Genomic DNA, 14,430 nt, shown 5'->3' with positions numbered 1-14,430 from the left:
GCACTAAGTCGGGGCGGGGTGGTACAGGGGTCGGGGGTGGGCAGTGGTGGACAGCAGGAAGTGTTTGCTGCCTCTGCAGGCTTCCTTATCCCACTATGTACAAGGGACTTGGGTGTTGCACTCCAATAGGAAATTTCACCTTCAGGTGCTCTTGACTGAACATGCAGAGCACATCCTTCTGCCTCCTTCCAGGTACCTCCCATGCATCCCATGATCCCACTTTTTCTAGCAATGTTTCCACCTTTTGGGGAAGCAATTTTAACTATCTTTCAGATTTGTGAAAAATGTTTGGTCTTTTGTTTTTCATTCTCTTTGTTGCTTTCGGATCATTTATAAAAGAGAAGGGGAAAATGTCAGCATTGCATCCCCATCCGCCATCAGCAGCAGCCTGAGGGAAAAGCAACCCAAGCAGAAAGTGGATGGTGGCAGGGGGAGTGGGAAGAACATGCATCAGGTACTTGGAACCTGCAAAAGGAATGATTCAGACCTGGGAGCATGAAGTAGCCTTTAGGGGATCTCAGCAATATTCCAGTGTCAGACTGCAAGATCTGCAGTTCTAGGAGAGGCACCTGACATCCTCTGGACCACAGAGCTGAAAAATTGATTGGTGGGTTTCTGAAAGACTTTGAACAAGGATTAAAACAATTAAAACAGCATTTCTGATTTTTCTTATAATTAGCTGTAAAAGAAAGATACTCATCTCAAACATAATACTATTTATGTATCATTCTAGTAAATCAAAATCTCTAATGATTAATAAATTGCTTTTCAGAAGAAGCAAAGCAACAAAACCATATTCATGTAAGACAAACACAAAAGCAGCACCTGCCATATTTTCTGAGGCTGGAGCTACATGGGTAAAATGAAATGATGCTGGAGACAGAGGTTTTCAAGAGGAAGTCAGAAAGGTTTTAGGAACTGGAAGCACTGCTTACACATACTGGGATCTCTTCAGGAAACAAACAAACAAACAAACAAACAAAACCATCATGTAAAGAGGATTGGGTATTTTTCTTTTCCCCAAAGATTTCACCAGAATCCTGTCATCTGGGCTTGCCAGACTAGAAAATGACCCAACACACTTTGAGATAGTTACATTTCACACCAAAAAGAGGGAACCATATCACAGGACACTGTTATCTGAGCCACCAGGATTCAGTGTCAGAAGATTATTTGAGGCTTTTGGCAAATAGCCACATTAGATCCCGAGGTCATGGGCAGCTGTTTTCCAGGCACTCACCCTTCCTGGGGCACACACGTTTTGCATTTTCTTCCCCAGTGTCAGCTCAGTAAGATTAAACTGTCAGCCCACAGCATGGATTTGTGTATCCCGGCTGCAGATCACACATCTGTCTCATCAGTAGTATCACATTGTAAATCACAGCCACAAAATGGAATTCCATACAGTGTTTTTTCTTGCCCCAGATGATGATATATAAATATACACGGAAAATTTAACTCATAATTATCTAGGGAAGATAATGATTGAATAAAAAACCAAAAACAGTTTTCTGAAAGCTTTTAGGCACACAGTTTCATAAAGTTCTTTTTACTTTCCCTGCAGAAATGCAGAATTCATCCTCAGGGTAAGTTGGAAGTGGGTGAGGTTTCTTTCAGTAAATCATCCAGCCCATCCCCCAACCATGTCCACCTCACTGCCATTTCCTCACTAACCCTCTGGTGGTGTCACGCTGTTCTGGTCTGCCTGTCACTAGCAATTGATCACATATATTCATTCACATTAGGGTGTTAATATCACAGTGTTACTTTGCAGTTACCCCAACGAAAGTCTTCTAAATTTTAACAGAATAGAAGACAAAAAGGAATAATTGTCCAATGGTAGAATCTACACCCTAGGATGGGTGAGACAGGGGCAGAGCTGGACAGAGGTGCTTTCCTGGTTCTCCCCAACAGGTGTTTACTTCCTCTTGTAGTCTGTCCTCATTAAAGGCACTACTAAATAGCTGATCATTTAAACTCTTACCAGTTTTCCCCAGCTAGGTAATTTTTTTTTTTTTAAGATGGAGTTTTGCTCTTGTTTCCCAGGCTGGAGTGCAATGGCTCAATCTCGGCTCACTGCAACCTCTGCTTCCTGAGTTCAAGCAATTCTCCTGCCTCAGGCTCATAAGTAGCTGGGACTACAGGCATGCACCACCATGCTTAGCTAATTTTTTGTATTTAGTAGAAACGAGGTTTCACCATGTTGGTCAGGCTGGTCTCGAACTCCTGACCTCAGGTGATCCACACACCTCGGCCTCCCAAAGTGTTGGAATTACAGGCATGAGCCACCGCGCCCCGCTGGTAAATATTTATATGAGGTTTATGATATATTTATGTACAATCACTTATATGATGCAATATTCAAAATGAAAAGGTCAAAAACCTCTGAGCTTTCTAATTGAACTTTAGGGTATTTATATATACACAAAAATATATACCTATATATTTTCTCCTTTAACATCTTTGTTCTTCCTTCTGTAGTATTATCTCCTTAATGTGACAGATACAATCCATCTACATTGCTATAGAAATTTAAATTAGTATTGTCACTTTGGGGAGTAATTTGGCATCAAATGGTCAAATTCAAAGTTTACATAAAATAAGACCCTGCAATTTCACTTCTAGGCATATATCTTCAAGAGTTTCTTGTACATGTGCATAAATAAATTTCAAGGATGTTTACTGAATGCATCTATGTAATCCCCCCCAAAAATTAAAGAAACAATCAAAAGTCTATCATAGAAAAACATTAATAAAACATGTTATTTCATATGATGGAAAGGTATTTAGTAGTTAAAAATATGAACATGATCTGGGTAAAACAACTTAACTATTCTTTCAAAAACACCAAATAATAAATGCAAGTTACAGAATGCACAGGAAATAAAAAACAACCTCCACGGATAACTCTATAGTGAAGTTGGCCATGAAGAGCCAATAAATATGCAGATACATTCTGCCTCACCAGTTGAGAAAGGTGAAATAAAAAGCAAGGTTCTGGGTTTCTTCTTTTTGCCCAAGAAACTAGCACGGTTATTGAATAATCATACTTATCAAAGGCAAGGCATGGGAATTTGGCATACTCATATACTACCAATGGCAAGATAAATTTATAAACTTTTCTGGAGGGTTATTTGAAAATATATAGCAAAAGCTTAAAGTAAACTAACTTTGACAAAGTACTTCATCTCAAGAAAATAAAGAATGTCTACAAAGTTGAAGTTAATAAAAGTCTAAAGTGCCTACTGTCTTAAAAGAATGGTTTCATTGAACAAATTACAGTACATAGATTAAACAGATTATTTGAAGGATGAAAGTAATGACAGAAGAATAAATACTGGCATTAAAGTTGCTGATGTTTGTTAAGTTTTTTAAAGTATCATTTTATTTTTAAAAAACAATATTCATATGGTCCATATTATTCAAGGATACTTGTTACCAGAGAAAAGTCAGTTAAAGTGAATCCACTTAAAATATCACAGTAAATAATGGGAAATAAAAAGTTTTGATTAGTATTACATTTTAAGGGAAAAAAACAAGAGGATACATTTTATTTAATCTTTTAGCAAATTTTGATATACAACTTTACACTAGTTCTTAGAACCACACTATCCAATACATGTGGCTACTGAGCACTTGAAATGTGACTAGTCCAGTTGAAATGTGTTGTGGGTATAAAATACATTCTAGATTCCAAAGGCTTAGTATAGAAAAAAGAACGTCACACATTCCATTGATAATTTTATATTGATTTTATCTTGAAATATATACAAAAGTATATTTGATATACTGAATTAAATATATTAAAATTAGTTCCACCATTTTAAAAAATTTTTTAATGTGCCCATGAGAAGATTTTAAACTACATGTATTCCTAGCATATTTCTTCTGGAAAATGCTACCTTAAAATAAATCATGTTTTCATATTTGGGGAATAAATTCCCCTGCAAACTTAAGAGCACAAAACATCCTTCAATGAGCATTTGACGTTTCTGACAAGCTCAGAAACAGTATCACTTTTGAGCAAAATTATTTGAGGATGGGCATCAAAAGGACCTCTCCCTATTTTGTCATTCAACTCATTCTCTTCTGGAGCATGCAGATACTGTCTCTTTTTCGATCCTTACCAGGTGTAGGGCTGTCAGCAATCAATGTGTTCAACAATCAGCAAGTGTTTTCTGCAGATTGTCAACCTAGTTTCATCAGTTTCACGAAGTTCTCCATCTTTTGCAAGATTTGCAATTCTATTCTACAATGAATTTGCACTATCATGTCCAGTAAAATCCTATATAACTGAGGAGCAACTGGCCTATAAAGGAAATGATGCTTAGTAGGCAGACACTCGTTAGTGCTATCTTAAGACATCACAATGGGGACCTACATATAAGTGGGCAATTCATTAATGAATGTTTTCATGTGATGATGTGAAGGCTGTTATCATTACAGAGGCTTAACAACTAGTGAGATTCAGAAAATGAATATTTTATAAGGTTTGGATTTATGTATACAATATCAAATGACCTCTGAAAAAAATATATAAAAATTTCAAAAGCAACTAAGTGGTGGAAATATAGGTGATTTTTACTTTCTTCTGTTTGCCTATATTTCTATAATTATTATGTTTTATATTAACACACTTAATTTAATTTCAATTGCCAAGTCAAATACCACATTCTCCATTAGCCACTCCATTTGGGCCGGCCTCCCCCTAGTGAAGCCTCCTCCTCAGGACTCCAAATCAACACTCTTTGATAATTTATTACTAACTACATTGTATAATTATGATAATAACTAAGACTTAAGTGCCAGGCACTGTTCAGAGTGCTTCATATTTATTAGCCTTTGTAAACTCTTCAGTCAGTCTGATCTTTCTTCAAGATACTGATCCTCAAGTAAGAGAAGAAAGAAAAATACCTACAAGGGGAGTTTACTCTCAGGATAGGGTGTCAGTATGATTTGAAAAGGCAAATTCAGGCTGGGCGCGGTGGCTCACGCCTGTAATCCCAGCACTTTGGGAGGCCGAGGCAGGTGGATCATGAGGTCAGGAGATCGAGACCATCCTGGCTAAAATGGTGAAACCCCGTCTCTACTAAAAATACAAAAAATTTAGCTGGGCGTGGTGGCCGGCGCCTGTAGTCCCAGCTACTCAGGAGGCTGAGGCAGGAGAATGGTGTGAACCCAGGAGGCGGAGCTTGCAGTGAGCCGAGATTGCACCACTGCACTCCAGCCTGGGTGACTGAGCAAGACTCTGTCTCAAAACAAAACAAAACAAAACAAAAAAGAAAAAAAGAAAAGGCAAATTCAATATTAAAATATAATTTTACATTTGGAAATATAACGTTTTCATAATACAAACTTTGGAAGGAAAACAAAATGAATTGATATTATAGCTAATAATTCAACTTTGTTAAAGAGGATATAAAAAAGGAATATGATAAAAATTTAACATAAGCATAATTGAAAAAAAACGCTATTAGAACACCAAAAGTATACAATTTCTTAACACGTTAAAGCAAATCTGCCACAAACCTAAAGTAACCACCATACTCTTGGTGAATATTTAAAAGCATTATCAAAGTCATACCAGACTGGGAGGTCCACTATCACCACTATTCCTCTACATTATGCCAGAGGCCCTAGGCAGTGTAATATTCCAAGGAAAAAATATATAAACAGTTTTAAAACAGAAGAAACAAAACCACCATTACTTGTAGTACCTATGGCTTTCTACAGAATATCCAGAGAATCTACAAACCAACAAAGATGCCAAATAGAAAATCAGAATACAAAAAAAACAGCCCCCTTACTATATACTGGCAATAACCAATTTTAAAAATGTAGCTAGAGGAGAGATGATCCCATTCACAAGAGCAATAAAACTTCTAAGGACTAATGAAGGGATACTAAGATGTGATATGTATGTGTATATATATATATATACATACATACACACACACACACACATATATGATGAAATACACCAATAAAAAGGAATGAAGCAATGATGCATTCAACAACATAGATAACCTTGAAAACATTACACTAAGTGAAAGAAGCCAGACACAAAATGCCACATACTGTATTACTGTATGATTCCATTTATATGAAATATCCAGAATGGGCAAATGTATAGACTTAGTAGATTGGTAAGGTTGCCTAGGGCTGGGTGTGTGGCAGGGTGCGTGGAGGGATAAGAACTGAGAAATGACTGCTAATGGGTACAGGGTTTATTTTGCAGGGTTCAAAAATATTCTAAAATTAGATTGTGTTGATGGCTGCATACCCTGCAAATTTACTAAAAACACTAAATTGTAAACTTTCAATGAGTGAATTGTATAGTATGTGACTTATACCTCAACTGAAAAATGATAATGAAAACCTATAAGGTGCCTAATACAAGTTTCAGAACTTTATGGAGAATATTATAAAGCCTTGTAGAATGACCTACAAAATAATGTATAGAGATAGGCCATGTCCATGAAAGGAACATATCAATAGTGAAAAGGTAAAAGTCTCCTCTAATTAACCTTTAGATTCAATGTAAATTATAACAGGAATTTTCATAGGAAGGGATAGATCCTAAAATTCATGTTGAAGCCTAAAGCATCAAGAGTAGCCAAGACAGTTTTAAGGAAAAAGGGTAAGAAGAGAAGATTTATTATAAAGCTTTAATAATTAAATGAAATGGTATTAGCTCAGGAATCACAAAAATATGAGTAGAACAGAGAGTCAAGAGACAGATCCAAGGATAAAACAGAAATTAGCGTATGTCAGAGATGGCAACAAAATAAATGAGAAAATAGTAAACTATTCATTAAATTATAATGTGGTAAATGGTTTTCAATATGGAAAACAATTATACTCCTGCCTCAACAACACAGGTATACAAATTTCAGAGGAGTTCAAAGACCCAACTATGAAAAACAAAATTTTGCCAGTAAAAAAACCAATGGAAATACACAAAAAATTGAAAAACTATATTAAAACTATATATTAAAAAGATAATCTCTAAGGGAAATGCAAAGTAAAAGAGCAGTAAAATACATTCCAAGCTTCTCAGATTAGCCAAAATCAAAACATCTGATTAATACCAGTCACAGCCAAAGATATGGGAATACAAGGAACTCCAACACAATGCAGTAGGAGGGCAACCTGCCAAACCCAGGAGAGCTAAAATAACAGATGAATGTTGATTTAAGCATACATATCCTACTACTCAGTTGTTCCCCTTCTGAGGATATATGCCCAAGACACACTCTTGTACATTTCTACAAGATCTTGTCAAGGATATTCCTTGTAATATATTTAATAATAGCAAGAGGTAGAAAAATCTTTTATCTATCAATATGTAAACTGTGGCATATCAAAGGAATGCTAAGCTAAAATGAGTCAACTAGATTTACAATTATCAATATATGTTATCAACACATGTAAAAAAAGTTAGGTGAAAAAAATCACAAAAATAGATAAGACAGGTGTCCATAACATGGTGTTTTAAACACATAATAAAACTACACACTCTAGTAGGCATGCTGAGTCCCAGCATTGCAGGTTGAATGGACTTGACCCCAAGTTCTCATCTTTCACTGTCCTTCTTGCTTATGACAGAATTTTCTATTTTCAGCAATTCCATACTTACACTTAAGTGGCTACATGTAAAGTGCTAGAGTAGGTGCCAGTGAAGACAAAAGAATTATATATAAGACTCCCCTCCACCTCCTGGCCGCTGCAGAGGAGTACAACTCAGCTAGGGATGTTGTCTCAGGCACTTGGCTCTTAACCTTCACTCCGGCTTGCATAGTGTGTAAACTTAGAGTGTGTAACTTTCAAGGTGCAGTTCTTTTATCTTAAAATTGGAAAGCCATCCTCCTCCTATTGTGAAGAATAAATAAATATAATTATCGTGTCCAGCACATGACAAACACTCAACACTCTTGGTGATTATGGGCATAGAAGCCACCAAATGAATACAATCTTCTAAACAGCATCTCAGTCGTGCTGACAATAAAAACAAAAGGTGATGGATGGGAGAAGGGCACCAGCTGGGTCCACTTAGCCTTCTCCATATCTGGATACAACATCCCCACATCTCCCGGGTAACTTGGGCATGCTCTGTGGGATTTTGGGACATGTCTTCCAACAGTAGCGTGGCTACAGCCAGGGCTATGTATTCTTCCAGGTTCAGCATCGACAGGGCTCTGTGAAAAGAGATACCAGCCTTCGGAATGAGAACTCATTCCCTCAAACCTCTGAAGAGATTCTGGGGTAGGATGAGGCGACCTAAGCTTGCTTCTCACTTAACCCTCTTTAAAATCACAAGGACACACCACCTTAACTCCATCTTGCTGAGGGAAAGGCAACAGTGTCCCACCTCCAGCTCTCTCCAACAAGCACCTGCCCCCATCCCACAGGCCATCTTCATAAAGAGCTGGGATAGAGTTCTACCCATGGATTTAGTAGTAGGGACCACACAAGGGATCTACTTGCTAGATATGGAAAATAGTAGTTGGAAATCATGTTCGGAGATACTGAGTTGTTGGATTGTTGGATTTTATTCCTGGGATTCCTTTCTGAGAGCTTGGGAAAAGATGGTAGGTATTTCAGTTCTCCAGCCAACCTGGCGCCACCATGTGGCAACACCACCAACAGTTCATAAATCAGTCAGCTTTCAAATTCTGATTGTCTGTCAACTTTTTATCTTTGAGGAATTCAAAATATTTCCTTTTTATATATCAAATGAGAATCTATTCATTTTTTCTTCATTCATATTTTAATATCACATAATTTCATGTTTGCATTGCTTTAATTCACCCTATGAAAAAGCTCTTATGGGAACAAACCAGCCGCCATTGACCAACGTCAGCACTGTTACATCTGGGATCAGGTTTGTTACGCCACCAAATAACTAATGATCAAGGTGTGGTGGGACAACCAAGTCATTCTTCACCCAGATTGTAAGGCTAAATTATTCCTTCTATTTTTCTGTACTGGCTTAACTATAACTACTCTTGGATTGCATTTATTAAAAAGGAGGTAGAAAATCATCAAGAAGTCTCATTTTAGCTTGGGAACTAAAATGATAAAATAAATAACAATAGTAATAAAAATAAAACTAACCTGATAAAACTAAGCAGGATGATGGCTACCCTTGGAGGGTAGTGCCTGTAGGTAGGGGTAATGGGAAGATTGGAAATATTCTGGGTCTTAATCAGGGCACTGGTTACACAGGTGTGCTCAGTTGTGACAATCCACTGAGTGTATCCTTCAGAACTGCATTATTTTCTGGAATTATACTTCAACAGACTGTTAAATTCACCAAGGTCTGGTCAGTCATCTCCCTTTAACTTGGCTTTCCGACAAGAGTCTGTGCATACACAATAATAATTCGAAGGCAAAATCAGGGGGAAGCCTTGTTTTCTACGGGATATTTTTCAGCCATCGGGAATCCCTCTGGGCAGGGAGGAAGGAGATAGAACATAATCTATGCTACCGCTAGTTTAAATGACTGAGCTGAGTATGGCTAACACTTCACTTTCTCAAGTGAACAAATTCTGCAGCCAGATAACTCTCCCTTCTACCACCATACACGCAGACAAACGAAACCCAGACCACACAGAACACTGCGCCACCAAGAGATACACACCATCTCTACAGAGACACACTTTGACTCCTCAGAGACAACACACACACACACAGCCTCCCCCCACTCTCCAGAAACAGTCCCACAGACACAGCTTCTGGCCCACAGAGACAGCTCGCAGATGGAGGTAGTGGTGGGTAATTAGGAGAGATGCAGCTGCCCACGGCCAGGCAAAGGAACGTGAGCAGGAAGATGGAAAGCAGTATCTTCAAAGTCTTGGCAAACTAAATTTCTCTAAAAAGATTTTGAAATCTGCAAATAGGGTCCCAGATATTGCTGTAAAATTTTTAAAATTACCTCCATTTCCACCATAGACCCAGATGCCTGGAACCATCTTCCTTCGACTTTTTAATAAAACCCCAGTGCATTTTCACATTTATCATATCCTGTGAACTCCAGGTTCCTTGGGAAGATTGAAAGGCGGCGGGGATTATTTCATTTTATAAATGAAAAAGTTCAGGTTCAAAGATGCTGGTCAGTCATCACAAAACTAAGTATTGATCTCATGGCTGAGTTTCAGAGTTGGGGTGGGGGAGGCTGAGTTGAAGGGACAAGGTGATAATGGCAAGAGAGGCTAGGTGACCCTCTCCCCAGCCCAGAGCTCTGAGAAGCGCCCACAACACCACAGGCGGCCCCACTGGAGCCACCTCAAAGGACCTGGAGTAAAAGAATCACACCCGACATCATTTGCATACCCCAAGACTGGTCAGCCCCCAGTCTCAGTCTTCTTCCCCTGAGTAAGTGTCAAGAAAATCAACAAATCGAGATCATGGTCGGGGAGATGGAGAGCATGGAAATGAAGCCAGACTCAAGGCATTTTCTAGGAGCGGATAGGAGCCAACGTTAGCGAACCAAGCCCACAGCGTACTCGCTTCTCTTAGAAGTCCCTAGGCCCAAACCGGTGTGTGCATTTAAGAGTTTTGGGATACGTACTTATTCTTGGGGACGGTGCTTATTTGGCAAAAGAAAAGAGGAGCAGGACGGATATAAGAACAAATTCCCCTACGCTGCCAAGACGTCAGTAAATTAAGGAACAAGAAGGGGAGCAAGTGCTCCAAAAAGCCGCAGGTCTTGGGGTTCCCACCACTGAATCTTTCCGCTCCACGCTTCCATCAGGAAGATCCTCCGCCGTTACCTCCAAATCTATGTAGAGCCCCCTGGGATTGGCTCCCTACCTCTTCAAGTCTGGCGGCTGTGGCGGAAAGGGAGTATGAGGAGGAACCCGGGATGAAGCTGAAGTGACCGCCCCGCCAACAGCTCTCCCCTCCCCAGGCAGCCCGCGGGCGAGGGCCAGACGCAATCCACCTGTGTTCTAACTCTGAGCACCAGCTGTGACCTTGAGAGAGTCCCTGATTACCCCCGTTTTACAGAATTAAGAGTTTGAGTCAGGTCCGTCGCGCTGGGCTGCTTGCGGGGCGCTTAACGGATGGTTTGAGGCGTCCCGCCGGTGCGCCCGCAGCAAAGTAGGTACGCGGTGAACCGCAGCCCAAGCACTACGTGGCCATCCGGGATCGGAAAACGCGAGGGAAACGCAGAGGCGAGCTCCCACCCCAGCAGCGAGAGAAAGAGGCGATTCTGACTCCGCGATGATCCCTGAGCAAGTTCAAGTACCGCGCCCCTCGCCCCTCCGCAGAGGCTGACTGGCCGCGCCTAGGGTTCCTGGCTCCGGACGCGCACAGGGTGCGGGGGAGCGTGAGACACCTCCACACCTTCACACACCCACCCCCGAAGTTGCGGCAACGTTGAGGGGAGAGTGGCGCAAAGCTGCCAGAGGGGAGAAGAGGGAGGCGGACGGTACTCACACAGGGTGGCCAGCCTGAAGCAAGTCCGCGACCGGGGTCATCGATGGCGGCCGGGCTCAGGCCACCGCGCCTCAGTACGCCCAGGGCACCTGCCGCAACGCGCCGCGTGGATTAGAGGCTGCCGGCGGCGAAGAAGGGGCGCGGGTCGGTCTGCGCGCTAAAGCTGGGCTGCAGCACCGCGGGGGCTCGGCTGCCAGAACCGCAGCCGCAGCGGGAACCCAGGAACCGACAGGAGGCGGGAGCGCAGCGGCGTCGGCAGCAGCGGCTGCGAGGGAGGCGCCCGCGCCGCAGGCAGCCAGGGCCAGCCTGGCCGCAGCCACCGCCGACACCTGCTGGCCCGGCCGACAGCCAATCAGAGGCGCCTGGAGCGGGGGAGCGTGCGGAGGCGGGGCGGGGGCGCGTGCAGGGCGCCCGGCGGGAGGGGCGGCCCGCGATCGCGCCTGCGCCGGGGCAGGGGGTGCCCGCCCGGCCGGTTCTTCCAGAGCACCTCGGGCGCGCGGGCGGCACGCGCCGGGAGGGGCGGGGCGCACCGGGAGGAGGCGGGGCAGGGCTGCGCGCGCCCGGGGCGGGGACCCGCGCCCCTCCCGGGGCTCTTCCCTGCGGCGCAGTGCAGTAATGGGGCCGCGGTCCGGGAGCCCCCAGGTGCGACTCCAGGTCCTTCCCCGATTCTAAGTCAGGCTTTTCCTGTCTCCTGCCTCTGAGTCCTGGGGGCCCGGACCCTCAGTGACCGTAGAGTAATGGGTCACCAGAATCCGGGGCCTGCCTGAATCTAAGACATGGTGTGGCGCTCCTCCACAGACAGCTCTTCCCCACTTCACAGTCCCTGGGTAATTAAAGTCGCCGTAGTGACCCCTATCTGGATTGCTTTAATTCTCCCATAAATTTACTACGCTAACGACGCTCATTCATTCAACACACATCAAAGGGGTTAGCGATCAGGGAGCTGTCCAGGCTAATGCGCCCCCAAGTCTCCCAGACCCCCCACAGCTGCGGAACCGCCGGGTTAGTGAGCCCGCGCTGTCAGAAAGACTCCCAAAGACTGCTGCAAGTGAGGAACGCTTTCGGGCTCGTGCCAGGAGTTCCCGGTCCTGGAAGAATGGCTGGGAGTTGAAAGGTTCCACTCCAGGCCGGGACTTCATTGTGCGTTTGCATCCATTAAGCCAGGGATCTTCCTGAGACCCACTGCCTCAGCCCCAACAACTCGGCTGTGAAAACACTTTGTCAATTTTAGCTGCAGGGTGGAAGTGGCTCCATGAAAATAAAGCATTTATGGAGTTACACTGGCGATTTCTGAATCCCTGGAAATCCTCTCAAGCCTGTGGGTTGAGGCTGTTCTCTCCGTGTAAATTTGCGCAGTAGAAATAAATGGCTTGTTTGCTGATCAGTCCACAGCAGAAAACAAAACAAAACAAAACAAGACAAAACCTTAAAGAAAGGAACTCGGAAGGTAAAGGAGTTAATTTCTTTAAAGATTCGATTCCCTCCTTTAAAGGGATTTTAATGTCTACAAACTAGTAAAGTGGAAGGAAGTTAGTTTCTCTTTTGTTTACATTAAATTTAAATTTTATTTAGCTGTGCTTGATTAGCATTCACGTGGCACAAAATTCTAAAACTACAAATGGAACACAGTTAACAAGACTCCCTCCCACCCTTGTCTCTCAATTCCTCTTCCTGGGGGCAACCAGTGTGTACCCTCCTCAAGGAAATTGACATATACACAAACATATTTGTCTAATGCTCTTATTTTTATTTTTGTTGTACAAACTATGCACATTGTTTTACATTTTGATCTTTTCCCTTAACAAGATATTATCGTGGAGTCATTCCATATCATTACCAAAAACTTTTTCTTGTTATTTTACCACTGTATGATATTCCATTGAATAAGATATGCCAAAATTTATGTAAGGGCCCCCAATTATGGGCATTTAAATGGTCTCCAATCTATCACTGTTAATAACAATTATGCGTGAATAACTTTGTTCCTATGTAACTGTGTATGTGTGGGGGTACATATGAAGAATAAATCTGTACAACTGGATCATGGGGTCAAAGGTGATGTGCATTTGTAATTTGGATAATGTCAAATGCCCTTCATAGAGATATAAACTCATGATCTCACACAAGGTATGTGAGTGCATATTTCACACACCCACCCCTCTGATGGTTCTGAGCCTGTTAGCTCTCATATCCATTCCTAGTCCTTCCAACTCTGCTTCATGGGGGGCTTCATTTCCCAGACTCCCCTATCAATTGGCCGATGGGACTCAGCAGTAGGAGAATAGGAGGGAGAAAGGGAGAAGCCAGGGTGTTTCCCATTCTTCCCTTTCAGCTTGGGTAGTGGGAACAGAAGGGTGTCTAGGGCAGCAGCTACTCTTCCTGGGTGGTCTCAAGTCCAGTAGGACAGGCTCAGTATGGGCTCAGCTCCCTGGGTTCTGGCAACACCTCCCCCTCTTGTCCCTTTGGCCTGGAGGTAACAGGATGTCCTACTGTTGCTAATCTCCAGTGGTCTCACTGTTTCCTGGGAGTCTTTCAGCCTCTCACATCCTCTGTGTAACCAACTCTATGTTTTAACTTCCCCCCATTTCAAATATTCCAAGTGGTTTCTGTTTTTCTAGTTGTACCTGACTGATACTTTTCTGATACACTGACATATCCCTTTACACAGTACATTATCCAACTTGCAGATCTTTGCCAATTATATAAAATGGTCTCGATAGCTTGACTTGCTAATTATCTTATTAAAAGTGAGGTAGAACATTTTTACATATGTTTATGAGACACTTGTATTTCCTTTTAAACTCTATGTTCATATCCTTTGCCCATTTTTTGGTTTATTTTTGTCAGACCAATAGATTCTTGATTGTGAAACCAAGTCCTGCCAGTGAAACATTTCATAAAAACATTTGTTTGAAACTAGGTTTTCAACATGATTTTACCTCAGGGAGCAGAGTCCAATAAAAAACAGTACTGTGAGCCTGTTGATTG

The 14,430-nt window shown here is 42.2% G+C and overlaps 1 protein-coding gene across 4 annotated transcripts in view; it reads right to left on the bottom strand.

Annotated features, from left to right (window-relative positions):
- Nucleotides 1–11,776, bottom strand: part of MYRIP (myosin VIIA and Rab interacting protein) — a 447,019-nt gene extending 435,243 nt beyond the window's left edge. For 2 of the 4 annotated variants that reach the window (XM_054680553.2, XM_024355418.3), the window contains exon 1: nucleotides 11,443–11,776. The gene's annotated coding sequence lies outside the window, so the exon portion shown is untranslated. The remainder of the gene's footprint in view (nucleotides 1–11,442) is intronic. The other 2 variants (XM_054680555.2, XM_054680554.2) reach the window with 1 other exon arrangement.
- Between the last annotated feature and the right edge of the window lie 2,654 nt (nucleotides 11,777–14,430).

Source organism: Pan troglodytes, chromosome 2 (assembly GCF_028858775.2).
Source record: "Pan troglodytes isolate AG18354 chromosome 2, NHGRI_mPanTro3-v2.0_pri, whole genome shotgun sequence".
NCBI classification, from domain to species: Eukaryota; Metazoa; Chordata; class Mammalia; order Primates; family Hominidae; genus Pan; species Pan troglodytes.
The sequence above is the reverse complement of the archived record's forward strand: the minus strand, read 5'-3'. Positions and strand labels throughout refer to the sequence as shown.